This window comes from Parus major, chromosome 3, assembly GCF_001522545.3.
Source record: "Parus major isolate Abel chromosome 3, Parus_major1.1, whole genome shotgun sequence".
In the NCBI taxonomy this organism is placed as follows: Eukaryota; Metazoa; Chordata; class Aves; order Passeriformes; family Paridae; genus Parus; species Parus major.
The window spans coordinates 88522705-88535471 of NC_031770.1; the positions used below are offsets into that span (position 1 = coordinate 88522705).

Sequence of the window (12767 nt, forward strand, 5' to 3'; positions counted from 1 at the left end):
TTCGGTTGGTTTTTACCTATTTATTTATTTGGGTTTTTTTCGGTTTTTTATTTTGGGCTAGGGGAAAGTATTAGCTCAGTTCGTGAATTTTTTAATCGAATACAGAAAAATAAGGAAAAAGGCATTTATCATGATGAAGATGCACACAGCTAAATTAATCTTGCTAGAAATGTACATTGCATTGATTTCTTAAGGATGTCGGGATGGAAGGGATGGTTTAGATGATTCATTGCTGTTTTTCAGTACATTTGCTAGCACTAAATCTGAAGAAGCTTATCAAAAGTGTTAGAGCTCTGATTTTAATCCAAGTGCGAAACGGATGGAGTTAACTGTTCACGCTGAACCTTTATCCCTGAAATAGTTTTTACAGCATGTCACAGCATATGCTGACATTTGCAGTGCTGAGTGCTTTTGTGATGTTAGGAAATAAGATTTCTGAAGTTTTTCAGCTGTATGCCTTCAGTCAGTCCTGAAGATTTTTGTTAAATGGTTTCCACTGATGGGGATGGGAGTGGCATAGTTTAAGACAGCTTGATTTGAAGATACTGATAATTGATTTTATTTATTCTGTATTGTTAGTAGCAATATTTTGAAAAATAAACCCTCAACAGATGGTTATTCTGACTAGGAGAACTTGTTGGGTCTCAGTGTACTTTATACTGGTGTCACTCGCAATTTCATGTGTCATTAGCAGTATTGACTAATGACTCCTTTGTGTCTGTTGCCCATTGTGTCAATGCAGCAATGGAGCATGTGCACCATTTCTGTATTGAAATGTATTAGTGCATTTTAGTAGAGAAATAGTTACCATTGCATGATTGCCATCATCTTCAAAAGCACATCTTTATTCCATTTTTTCCCTCAATTTATATGCAGCTGATCTGATTTTTTGCAAAATTTTTGAGCTAGTAGACTATTTACTTTGTAAATAAACACTGAGAAAGCTTGTCCTTCTGCTTTGGATCACCTTTTATTTCCTGCTAGAATTAGGTTTAATAAGGTTCCTTCTCATACCAATTACTTGCTTAAAAACCTGGGAAAGAGATTAGGCCCAATTTCCCCTATTTCAATGGGAGTTTTATCAGGAAGGGGACTGAGAGGTTTGGTTTTTGTACGTTGGGGAACAATAGGATTTTAATTAAATAAACTCTGAAAACTAATTTACATCTCTGTAAGAAATAAAACACTTTCTGAAAGTATTTGAGTATATCTCATTGTGGGGGCAACACAGAGTCCATTCATATGCTATTTTCAGTGATTCCCAAATCCTGAAATTATTTGGATAATGTCTGTTGTCTTAGTTTTTAGTGCCATAATTTGTATATTGGTATGCTGTGTTTCACTGCTCAAGGTAGACATTATTCAGCCATTTGGAGCAAAGGTAAAGGCTTGGACTTGTTTTAATTAAGATATATTGGAAACCTGGAAAACACATTACTTTCTAAAATATGTTTTCAAGCCAGTCATGATTTCTCATTTGAGTCCCAGTAGCATGACTTCACTACAGTGATTGTTGTTCTGATGACTTGCTATGGGAGCTGATCTAATCAGAAAAGAATTGCTACAATATAGGCTTTGAAGAGGGAGTGCCTTTTCTCTGAATTTCTCTGTTTTGTAAACACCTCCTTTAGTAAATTTCTTACTCAAAGGTGAACTACGTTGACTTTATGAGATGAGCTTCAATCTATAATTTTCATGCTGATTATTCTTTTTTTTTTCCTTTTTACTGTCTGCAGAATGCTTCATGCTCATCTAGGCCATTATCAGGGTGCCAAATTATCTATGTCCCAGCTGTTGAGTACTGTAACTAGCAGAGTCAGCTGTACAAAATGCATTGCCTGTCTTGGAAGGCTTGGGATCGTATGATGCCGCATCATTAAGATGTTCAGGCAGTTTCATTTAGGAAGATAAAATCTGACCTTTTTAAACATAGAAAAGTGAAATTTACTCTTCCTCTGTTTCTGTTGCCAAAGTAGGCTGTGGATCTTGAAGATCATGCAAGACCAAGTGCCTTGTTGTTTTACAAGTTTATCCTTTACAAAGCCAGATATTTGTGTGTCTCCAAATTCTGTCTGCTGATCATGTCTCTGGCTGTGGCAGTAAATAATTAGGCAACTGTTTGCTAAATCTGACATACCACAGAAGTGCTGTTTGCTATGGGAGAAGAGAGTGTTGTTTTCTATTCCCTGGTCAGCTCAGTAGCTGTCTGTCAAATTTTTTTTTTTCCTTGATTAGTGATTATTTGGCAGTATTTCTAAAGCATTTTGATGGAAAAAAAAAAGTCATATTATCTCAGATGTTATAGAAATCAGGTTGAATCCAGCTACTTATTCAGGGGAAAAAACCTGCTTCTTTCTTTGTAGCACCTCTAAGAATTTAAAGGCAAACCCTTTATTATGAACACGGCAATAAAACATGTAGTATAGTTTATCTGAAGTATTTGACATATTTCACATCTTGTTTGTGGCTGAATAGTAACATGAGACATCCTACAAATATTTGTTAATATAACTAAAGATTCAACTTTTGCTCAAAAACTGTATGTGAGTTATCTGGGAGGTTGTAAAGGACTTCAAAATTATTCTTGGTTCTCTGTAAGTTACCTCATGGTTGCCTGGGAACAAAATGTAATAAAATTATTAGCTGTAGCCTTTTTGATAAATAAAATGTCCAATAGTATTTAGTATACTTTTGATTTTTAAAACATTAAAATGCCACCTCTGTCATATGGCACAGGAATCCATTGTTCCGTGACGTTATTATTTGAGCATTAAATATCTGAAGATTATGATTTCAAGCTGTAAATGCAGTATGCTTATTATATTTCCTCTGCTATAAATCTGAAGTAATAAACTGAGAATCAAGTTTCTATATATAAATATATTATACCTCTGAAATGGTCACTCTTTAATGTATTTTTCAGTTCAGGTAATAAATTTTTATTTGAATAACAGTTGCCACAACCCTTTTCTGAAAGATTTTGAACAACTGTGTAACTAGGTTGTCTCCATTTTGACATAATTTTTGATATGGGTACATCTGTTAATGACAGTGTGATTGCAGTATCTGGAAAAGAGCTAATTCATGGAGTTAAGTGTTGAATAATTCATAGTTATTCAACAACATTCTTTAGCAATGTAAGCCCTTAAAGTTTGAAATATATAGGGTTATCCTGGGCTGTGAAGCGCTTTTAATGCTGTAGATTTATACATCTACATCTACAGGAAACAGATCTATTAGAAAATTCAGCTTGACATGACTGCCCATGAAAAATTCAGTGTTGCAGTTCAGGGACTGCACTAAGTTGTTGCTAGAGCCAGGAAAGGTGTCACATGAATATTTTGTTTGGAATGGGTGTCTGATTAGTGCTTCTTTGGGTACTTTGGACTTGCTGCATAGCTCTTGTGTCTGTAGGAAGGAGGGGTAAATCTGGGGCTGGGGACAGCAAAGCTCAGATCAGATTGTTAAACTTTGGTGCATTCTGTTTCACTGTTGGCATTGCCAATGTGTAATACTACACATTCAGCTGAAGCCCAGCAAACAGCTCTGGTTCTGTATTCTGAGAACAAAGACACTGGAGATGGACCAGAGCTAGCAGGTCATCTGATGCATTTTGTTGCCTGTGTAGACAATGTAATTTGTTCTAATGATTGATTGAGGGTAGTGTCAAGTAAAGCTGTTCTGACACTGGGTACAGGTTTTGAATTAAGGTAGAAACAATAGATGCCTGTTGTCCAGCTCCTTTGAGCTGACTTCAAGAAGGGAGCATTTGCACAGAATGGTTTTTATACATCTGAAAATGAATTCCTGCTGCCTTTGAGGAATTTGGAGACTCCTAAATGTGTTAGGTGTCAGATTTAGTCCAGGGATATTTTTCTTCTGAGATGTCTTCATAGGGCAAAGACAGTAGGGGCCATGATAGATGCTTCTGGCTCTGGAATATGCATTTCCGCATTTATACTTTGAAGTTGGGGACCTGAATTTTTAGTCAGCAGAAATCTTGCTATTATGGGATCTCGGCTGTGAACTAATTGGATGCTTCAGGGTTCTGATTTTGAATGCAGAAGGAAATCCTGAAGTGAGTAATTGATTAGGTAGTTTCCACTATGGGTGGTTTTCTTTGACCTCTTTTTAGGTGGTGGTAGTATCTAGCCTTGGGCCTGGTATTTTTTAAAATTATTATTATTTTTTATTTGTTTATTTTTTAAATAGCAAAGTTGCTTTGGCTGACTAGTGTGGACATGTGGATTATCCAGCTGCAAGTCACCTAATCCTTTGCCACCATGCCAGTGTTCAGCAAGGCAACCTTGTTGTTTCCCATATTCCCAGCACATTTCCTACAGCAGGTTGTCCTCCTGGGAAGGAAGAATTGTAGCCAACAGAAAATGTCTTCAGTTAGGGATGGAAACATTATAGCTTCTGTGCTGTCTGAAGTTAGACTAAATTAATGGGCAGCTTGGGCCACCTAAAATGTAAAACCTATTTCATTTTAAAATGTAAAATCTGTTTCAACATTCCTCCTTATTTAAAGCAGAAGTTCCGACTTTTCAGGGGCTTGGAGACGGGATATTTCCTTGTGTACATTCATCTTAAAGATGAACCAGATCTTGCTGATTTGACTTGTATGAGGTGTTCACTTGAGCTAAAGTGAAGAGGTCTTGGAGTAAAAGAACAGGAACTTGAATGTTGGGCAATTCAGTGAGGTTTGTTCGTGTAAAGGCCTTGAGATTTGGACAGCATTTTCTGAAGCTGAGTTTGATGGGATACATAAATTGTGGCTGCTTTGCCATGATTTTAATAGGTACCTGTTTGGGTGACTAAGGCAGACAGAATTTGGCCATTGATTCAAGTATCTTTGGTATGTGGATTGGAGCAGACATCAAAGGTCTGCTTCGTTGCTTTTCTGCTACTTCCCAATTCCCATTGAGTCAGCAACATCTTTTATTAGAGCTCACTAATAAATATTATGGAATATTCCATAATGCTTTTTTTTTTACAATGAAAACCAAGAGGTGGTGAAGTATAAGGGAGGAAAAAAGGAAAATAAATTTCAGTCACTATTGAGTTAAAAGGTTTGTTTTCTTTCAACCTATATTTTTGACTGAGGTGTTAGTAATTGCTTTCTGTGATCAAGTTGTCTAATTTCTAGTGGTATTTTGCTTGAAAACCAGATTATGTTTTATTATTTTTCCTCTATGCTATGTAAAACATGCCTGATTTGAGGAATTTATTCCACCATTTCAACATGTACTTGGAATTAACTGCTTTGTAAAATAAAAATGGGCTTATTCACATGCTTGAATTTAAGTGCAAGAATTTTATAAGTTCAGGCTTAAAATAATAACGTTTTGTAAATGTCAGATATGAATGCAGCTTATTGCTGCATGCCTGAAATGTTTCCTATAAAACATCATTAAAGCCGTTTAATTTAACAAAGCCTTGTTTTTCTGAAGTGGGTGAAAATATTCATGTGCTGAATACTTCCAGTCAGCCCAGCTTTCAAACAGGTGAAACAATGCTTACAAAGACACTTCAGTCTGCTGGTCAAATCCTGAAGGGCATGTTAATAGCCAGACCTTACAAGTTGATCTGTGTAGGCAGACTCGGTGCTTTTGTGGGGAAAGACTGGCTTTGGAAACCCACCCACGCAAGACTCTTCCCAAGACTGGGGCCCAAGTAATAGCTGGTCCTTTGATAAGGCATATTCCTCCTAAAACCAGGCCTCCTGTAGGGTATTATCTGTAGCTGCATTAAAAGCAAGTCAGCATGGTTCCAGATCTAATTTTATTTTTCCCGGTAAGTACATAATTTTGCTGTGAAGTGTTAATCTATTAATTCCTTGGATTTTGTACAAGATGACAATAGCTGCCAATAAATCTGTGAAAGGGTGAAGATTCTAGGCAAATGTACTGAGGATTAAATTCTGCGCCTTGCAATTGCACAATTAGTGCAACTATTTCTGTAAGACAAGGAGGATTAGGTTTCTGATGGGCTTTCCAGTGGCATAGGCCAAAATCTGCTCTTGATTATAGCCACATGGCCCTTTTGAACTTGGTTTGCTTTTAAACATATCATCATTGTTCAGTTTCATAGCTAACATGTGAAATTACAGTATTTAATGATGTGTTCTGCAATGCATATACATACAGATCAGCAGTTAAGTGGGGCTCATAACCTAATTGTGTTGGAAAACGAAATGAGTTTGGCCTGAGGTTCAGGTATCCAGCTATCTGACAGCTATGACACTTGGCACCACGTGAATCTAAAATTAGTAGAGCTCTTCTGTACTGGGATTAGAGAGGTGTGTGTATGTTTTAGTTCACAAAATGAGTAAAAGTCTGACTCTGTATACAGCTTTCAGAGGTATGTTTTTGGGTGTTTTGCAGATGAGACTATGGGTGAACAGAGAAGTTCCAGAAAGTCTCTTGCTGGGTGCTGAAATGGGTATCCTGTCAAAGTCTGCTCATAGACTTTGCTTCTGCCTGATCAGATTACCCTCTGTGTGCTCCTCATGTGACAAGTCTCCTAGGCACAGTAGAAGCAGCATTAGAAAATGAGTGTAATCATTTGAACAGACATTTTACAGTGGTATTAATGATAAAGCGTCTGAACTGTTCAAACAAAAGAGCTTTTTTGAAAGAGGAATGGCACTTTCAGTGCTGTGTTTTTTATTCAAACAAAACTCCTGTTAATTTTGATGTGAGTCAGGAACTTAGCTATTGATGTTTATAAATATTTAATGCTTTAAATTACTTTGCCTTTAGATAAATTTTTAATTTCAAGAAAGGGTTTACATTACATCCTAGGAATTAGGAAATGACTAGAGCACTTGTCTGGAGAAGCCACTGCTCTGTAGTTGTATACAACTTCTGGGAATAAGATATTGCTAAGGCAGTTAAAGTTTCAGAGTAGGATATTTTCAAAAGAACATATAGCAATGTGATTGCAAGTCCCAATGACCTTTAATAGCAATTAGGCTCTTCCTAGCTGTTTGTGCCTTGGAAGTTTTCCTCCAGTGACTATACATTCATTTCTGAATTAAAAAGAACATACATTTCAAACATACTGAAATTTTCTTTGGAGAGCAGACTTAGGCTTCATGCCTTCTAATATTTTAATTTTTAGCAAAGCAATTACTGAGAAGCATTTGTTTTGGTTTGGTTTTCATTTTGCTTTGCTGGAAATTTTTGTCTACCTTCAGTTTACACTGGAGTTAAAGCAGCCTTTTGCTCAGTATCCCTTTAAAGGAGAGAAGAACAGACACAGATGAACCACAGGAAGAAAGACAAAGTTGATTAGGTCCCTTGATGAAATTACCTTATAATTTTACTGTGGTCAACAGGATACTTTTGCATTATATTTTTGTTTCAATATTTTAAAATAGAGCCCTTGCTAATGAAGTCCATGTACTTCTTGTGAGGTCAGATCTATCCTACCTCTGAGGATATCCACCCAAATTCTCATTTTCTGCTGTTGCAAATTGTATTAAATGAAATCACATTGGTTCTTGTAGACCTTGTATGTTTCTACTTAAACTGTACATTTATTTTTGCGTTCTCATGGATATACATTTCCTTCAGATCTTTGATTACCCTGATTACCAGCCATCCAACATGCTGTTTAAAGTGGGTGTATGGTAGGACTGAGCAGCATCAAACAGTTATAATCAAATTTATGAAGATTATATTAGTGTCCTAGAAACAATACATGTTTATGCCTTGATATTTTGACTGTCATACTGGAGCATTTCTTTGCTTTGGGAACCACATAATACTCAGGAGAATTTAAAGAATGAAGTTTACACTTTGAGAGCTCGTGTGAAATTGCAATAATTTGCAATTTAATACCAAATGTAAAGATTTGATTAAATAACAAGAGCAAGTGGCTGATCATCTTTATTCTAATCTTGAAATGTACTGTGAATTTGTAGCCACTTCAGTGGCAACACTGAATCATCTGTTGGAGGTCTGGGTGTGTGATTAAATCGTTGATGGATCTCTATCATTTGTGGTGGATACTGTTTTTTTTCTCTTTGCATTTCCTCATCTAATACACTTTGAGTCTACTCCCTTCTGATCTTTGATCATTTGGCTTTTTTGGGGAATACTCCTTCATTAGAGGTTGGGGGAAGCTTTTGTTTTTTTTGAAAAGACTTTGTTCCTATAATCTGTAAGACCTGGTGTAATTGTTGCTCTACCCTTGGTTCCCCTTTCTCCCATCCTTCATTACTTTTAAGCTAAATTTTAGCTGTAGGTTGGATTCCTTGTAGGAATTTTGTAGGCCTGCACCTACAAAATGTAGGCAGAAGACGGGTTTCCTTTGAGGTGCTTCTTGTGGAGCTGAATTGTACTTCTTCATCAGGCTGGTCCCTTCCCTCTCATGGTGGAAAAAGAGAAGTCCTCTGTTCCATTCTCCTTCTGCCTGCCACTGGCACAGAGAGCATTCTGGAGCACTGGCTCCAGTCCTAGGAATTAGCCTGGGCTTCACTCCCTGAACTGTAGTTGAAGCTGTAGAGACATCTTTGAGCTTTTCCTTATCATAGTGAAATGTAAAAACTGAGATTTCTCATGCTATGAGGCTATGTTCCTGCTGTGAGCTTGAGTTCCTAGTGTCAGGATCAAGCCTGACTGGAACTTGAGTATCAGGTCATGCACTGAGGTGCTGGTGTCCTGCTGTGAGAGAAGTTCAAGGCTAGTTTAATCCCTGTCAGGGACAGTGCAGACAGTAGCATGATCTCTTCTGAAATGACTCTTTCCTTTGCTCCTGGCTTCAGTACTCTGACTTGCACCTGGATGTGTGAGCACTGCTGCTCAGGATGAGAGAGTCAGTCTGGTTTTGCACTGCCACTGAAAGCAAATGCTCCTGCCCTGCTGTGTGTAACCAGGTTAATTATGAAATACACCAAGATATTTTCTTTCTCTTAACTGCATTTGAAACGCCAAATATTTGTTTTCCATGTGTTGGCTTAATGACTTGGCTGATAAATAATTTTAAGTTGATTTATTTGCTTTTGTTCTTTCTAATAAATAAACACATTATCACAGTATTTGTGTCGATGTCTAGCAGTTAGTGTTGACCAATGGCTTAGATGCTATATGAAGCAGTCTGCTTGCATTTTCATTTTGTCAGTGTAACAATAAGCAAAAGGGAGTCTAATTAATGGTTTTTATTTTCTTTTTTTTTTTTTTTTTCTTCAGTTAAAATGTTCTTACTTCTATATTTCAAGATTAAAAATGTCAGCTTCTACAAGTTCTTTCCATGCCATGGTACTAAAGCATTTGATGGCTGTACATATTCTTCAGTGCTCCTACTATTGATTCACTTTGTGATGTGACTGTGATTGAATGTAATACTTTTGTTACATTACTGTTTTATGTAGTATGTCTTTGATGTGAATTTAAGAATTCCTTTTGATTTTTTTTTTCTTTTAGGTAGTTCTTGAGTACCTAGTATACAATTTATTATTTACCTGTATGCAGTTAACAGACAGTTTTCCACCGATGGTTTTGGTAATTCAGAGGTGCTTATCTTCTGTTTTTAATTTCCTTTTTTTTTTTTTTTTTAACTTTTTGTTTAAATTATATTTCCTATCTTGCCATTTCTAATAATCCTCCTAGTTTCAGTAAGTGAGTCTGAATTGTAGCATTTTGGAGTGCTCCCAATCTGAACACATTGATATAATTAGACAAGACTGAATGTTTTTGTTTGCTGCCTTCTCCAGCTCTTTAGTAAATGTAGAATGCATTGTTGACTTCTGGAAAACCACACCATTTTCTCATGTTGGAAGACAGCCAAAATTCAAGACTTTATTATTCTGTAAGTAATTTTTCAAGCTACAAAAGGATTGTGTCTTATATCCTTGTTGGTTTTAGTTAGCTTTTGTAAATATGAGTCAAATTTCCTTGTATTAACATGTACACACACACGTCTGTGTGTATATATATATATATATATATATGCAGGCATACGCATAGCTATTTTTGTTTGGTTTATCATGACAGAAATTATGGGAACAGGCTGCCCAGGGAAGTGGTGGAGTCACCATCCCTTAAGGGTTTCAAAAGATGTGCAGATGTGGCACTGGGGGACATGGTTTAGTGGCGGACCTGGCAGTGTTAGTTTTAAGTTTGATCTCAGTGATTTTGGAGAATTTTTCCATTCCATTATGGAACATTACATTATATTACATTACATTACATCATAATTTTCCATTATGAGTATTGTTCCCAGTATTTTAGGTTTGGTTTCATTTGTTTTTATGTGCGCTTTCCAGTTTCTCTTGGTGGAACCGATCAGATTACCACCAGAATTGAGAGATTACACCAGTAATCTCTCAAGATTTTTCATTTACTTCTTAAAATTATCTGGATAACAGTGATCTATTTTAGTATAGGTTTTTGTTGTTTTTTTCTCTGATACCTTAAGTCCATTCTGAATTTGTAGTTAGTTGGTAGTAGCTGGCTATGTATGCTGTAGGTGGACATGTTTAGGTTTCCTGTCTAAATAATTTATTCTTTGAGACTGCTTCCTGTGATGTAACTTGGTAATTTTTCTGTAAAGGAGGCTGTGGGGAAAGGAAAAACAAATTGTTGTCTTAAAGCCTAGGTCCTTTCTTGGTAAAGAATTCATTCAGGTATTTGGCCTTTGCAGTGGCTTGTCTGTTCTCACCACCTCCCTGATTCTGATCATCTGTGAACATGTGTGTTATTGCCTGGTTTTGTATCACAAATCTTCTTTACTTTTCATAGTTACTATGTCTCCTACTTATTTTTTTTTTTTTTAATCCTGATTTTTCTCGCCATTGTTTGGTTAAGGCTTCTATCTGATTAAGAATTTTGCTATGCCAGAAGATTTTCCTGTAGCATGTGACTGTTTACTTGATGGCACTGGACATTTAGTCTACTAACCTTCTGGTATCAGAGTAAATTATACTCCCTAACATTCATGTGAAAAAAGGATCAACATTTCAATCTCTTTCCTTTTTTGAAAATTACTTTATAATTTCCCTCCATCATCTAACAATATCTATGGTAATCTAATGGATGGGAAAATTGTAGAAAATAGGGGCACATGTGTATTTTAAAGCAAAAATTTCCCTTGGTACCTAATGTTTTCTTATTTTATCTTGTTAAGATATTTATTTGTTCAATATAGCTTTGGTTTCAGTTTCTTCTGTTTCTATGTGACTTACCTGTTAAGCTTTACTCTGTTTTATAAATCTTGGTTATTTTTAATATAAGTAATTTAAAGATGCTATTACTCACCTTTCTGAAATCCAACCTAATTTCTGACATTTGAAATCTTAACTGCATTAAGATTTTCACTCTGGTAGCTACATATTGATCTTCTAAAATTTCTCTAAAACTTGAACAAGAAGACATATGGAGTGAAATCCTCACTTTTAAATGCTAGTCATCCCAAGTCTTGTCCAAAATACTGACAGTACATTCTGTAATCATGTAGATATGTGTCTTGTTAAATTATATCTTGAGACAACTGATCAAAACAAAGACTGACTCATGATTTCAAGATTTAACCTTTTCAAATTAGCTGTATTTTTTTTTTCTGATTTGGAAGGCACGAATGGCATTTTTATTAACTTCAGTAACTACATATTTATTTATATCTGCCTCTTCTCCCAATTGTCTTGCCCATGCTGAAGGTTTCCTGATGGACACTGTCGGCTGCTTTGTGAAGGGTGGGATCTTTCACGATCTGATTCTTCCTGTGAGTTTGTAAACAGGAATTTTCATGTGTCAGTTGCTGATGATATTTTTAGTATGACAACAGTTTTATCTGCAAGTGGAGCATTCTATCTCATGCTGGGCTTTTGACATCAGGGTAAAGCTATTTTTATGTTTAAATTGGTATCACAGTTGCTGTTGGTGTCCCAGCCCACCCTGCTGGGCTCCCCCAGTATCCCACAGTCTGGAACCCCATGTCAGCTCCCTGGGAATGAATGACCCTCCAGAGATTCCACAGCAGGGCTGGTCTCCAGGTCCCTGCAGCCTGGCACTGCTGGGTTCCAGCTGTGGTCTCATGGCCTGGCTTAGGCTCAGCCCCTGTCCAGGGAGGAGTGCCTGGAGCAGCCCTGCTGTCCTGGCTGGGCTGGGGTGGTGGGCCCTGCCAGACCTTGCCCTGCTGCCTCTCCATGAGAAGCACCCACCACCCCCAGCTCCATGAGAGTTCTGTGCAGACCCATCCTTTGCTTTACCTATTTGTTTGTCAATGCTATATAATGTCTTAGTTTGTAATTTTGTGGTCTTTCCTAGCCTCATGGCATGTGCATGGCAACTTTTCCTATTGGAGTGTGGTTTACACCTGCCTGGCTTTCTGTACATTCCTGGCAGGCTGTGTTATATCCCACCCTGTTTAATGTGCTGCCATTGTGTGATGACTTGACAGAAGATCAAATGTGTGCTTGAACACATGGCTTTTTTTGTTATCATTAGCAGTGCTTAATTACTTTAACCTAACAACCCAGTGATGGAGAAGGACTAGCCATAGAACAAATTCATTGCACAAGTTAAAAGGTTATAAAAGTTATAAAGTGACTTTAACAAGACATTAAGGAAGTGGGAACAATTTTCACTTAGGATCTCGGAGAGGCTCACGCTTTATGCATAAGTATTGCTGGTTGGAAACATAATTAATGTTTGGAAAATACTGTGACTTGTAAGAAATGCTCTGGAGTGTGTTATGCTGATTTAATGCCCATCCCTCAGGCCACCCAGTGTACAGACAGCTCCTTTGTCTGATGCAGCCAG

General features: G+C 37.0%; 1 protein-coding gene across 12 annotated transcripts in view; it reads left to right on the top strand.

Annotated features, from left to right (window-relative positions):
• Nucleotides 1-12767, top strand: part of DST (dystonin) — a 284727-nt gene that overhangs the window by 36342 nt on the left and 235618 nt on the right. The gene's annotated exons all lie outside the window — the stretch shown is intronic.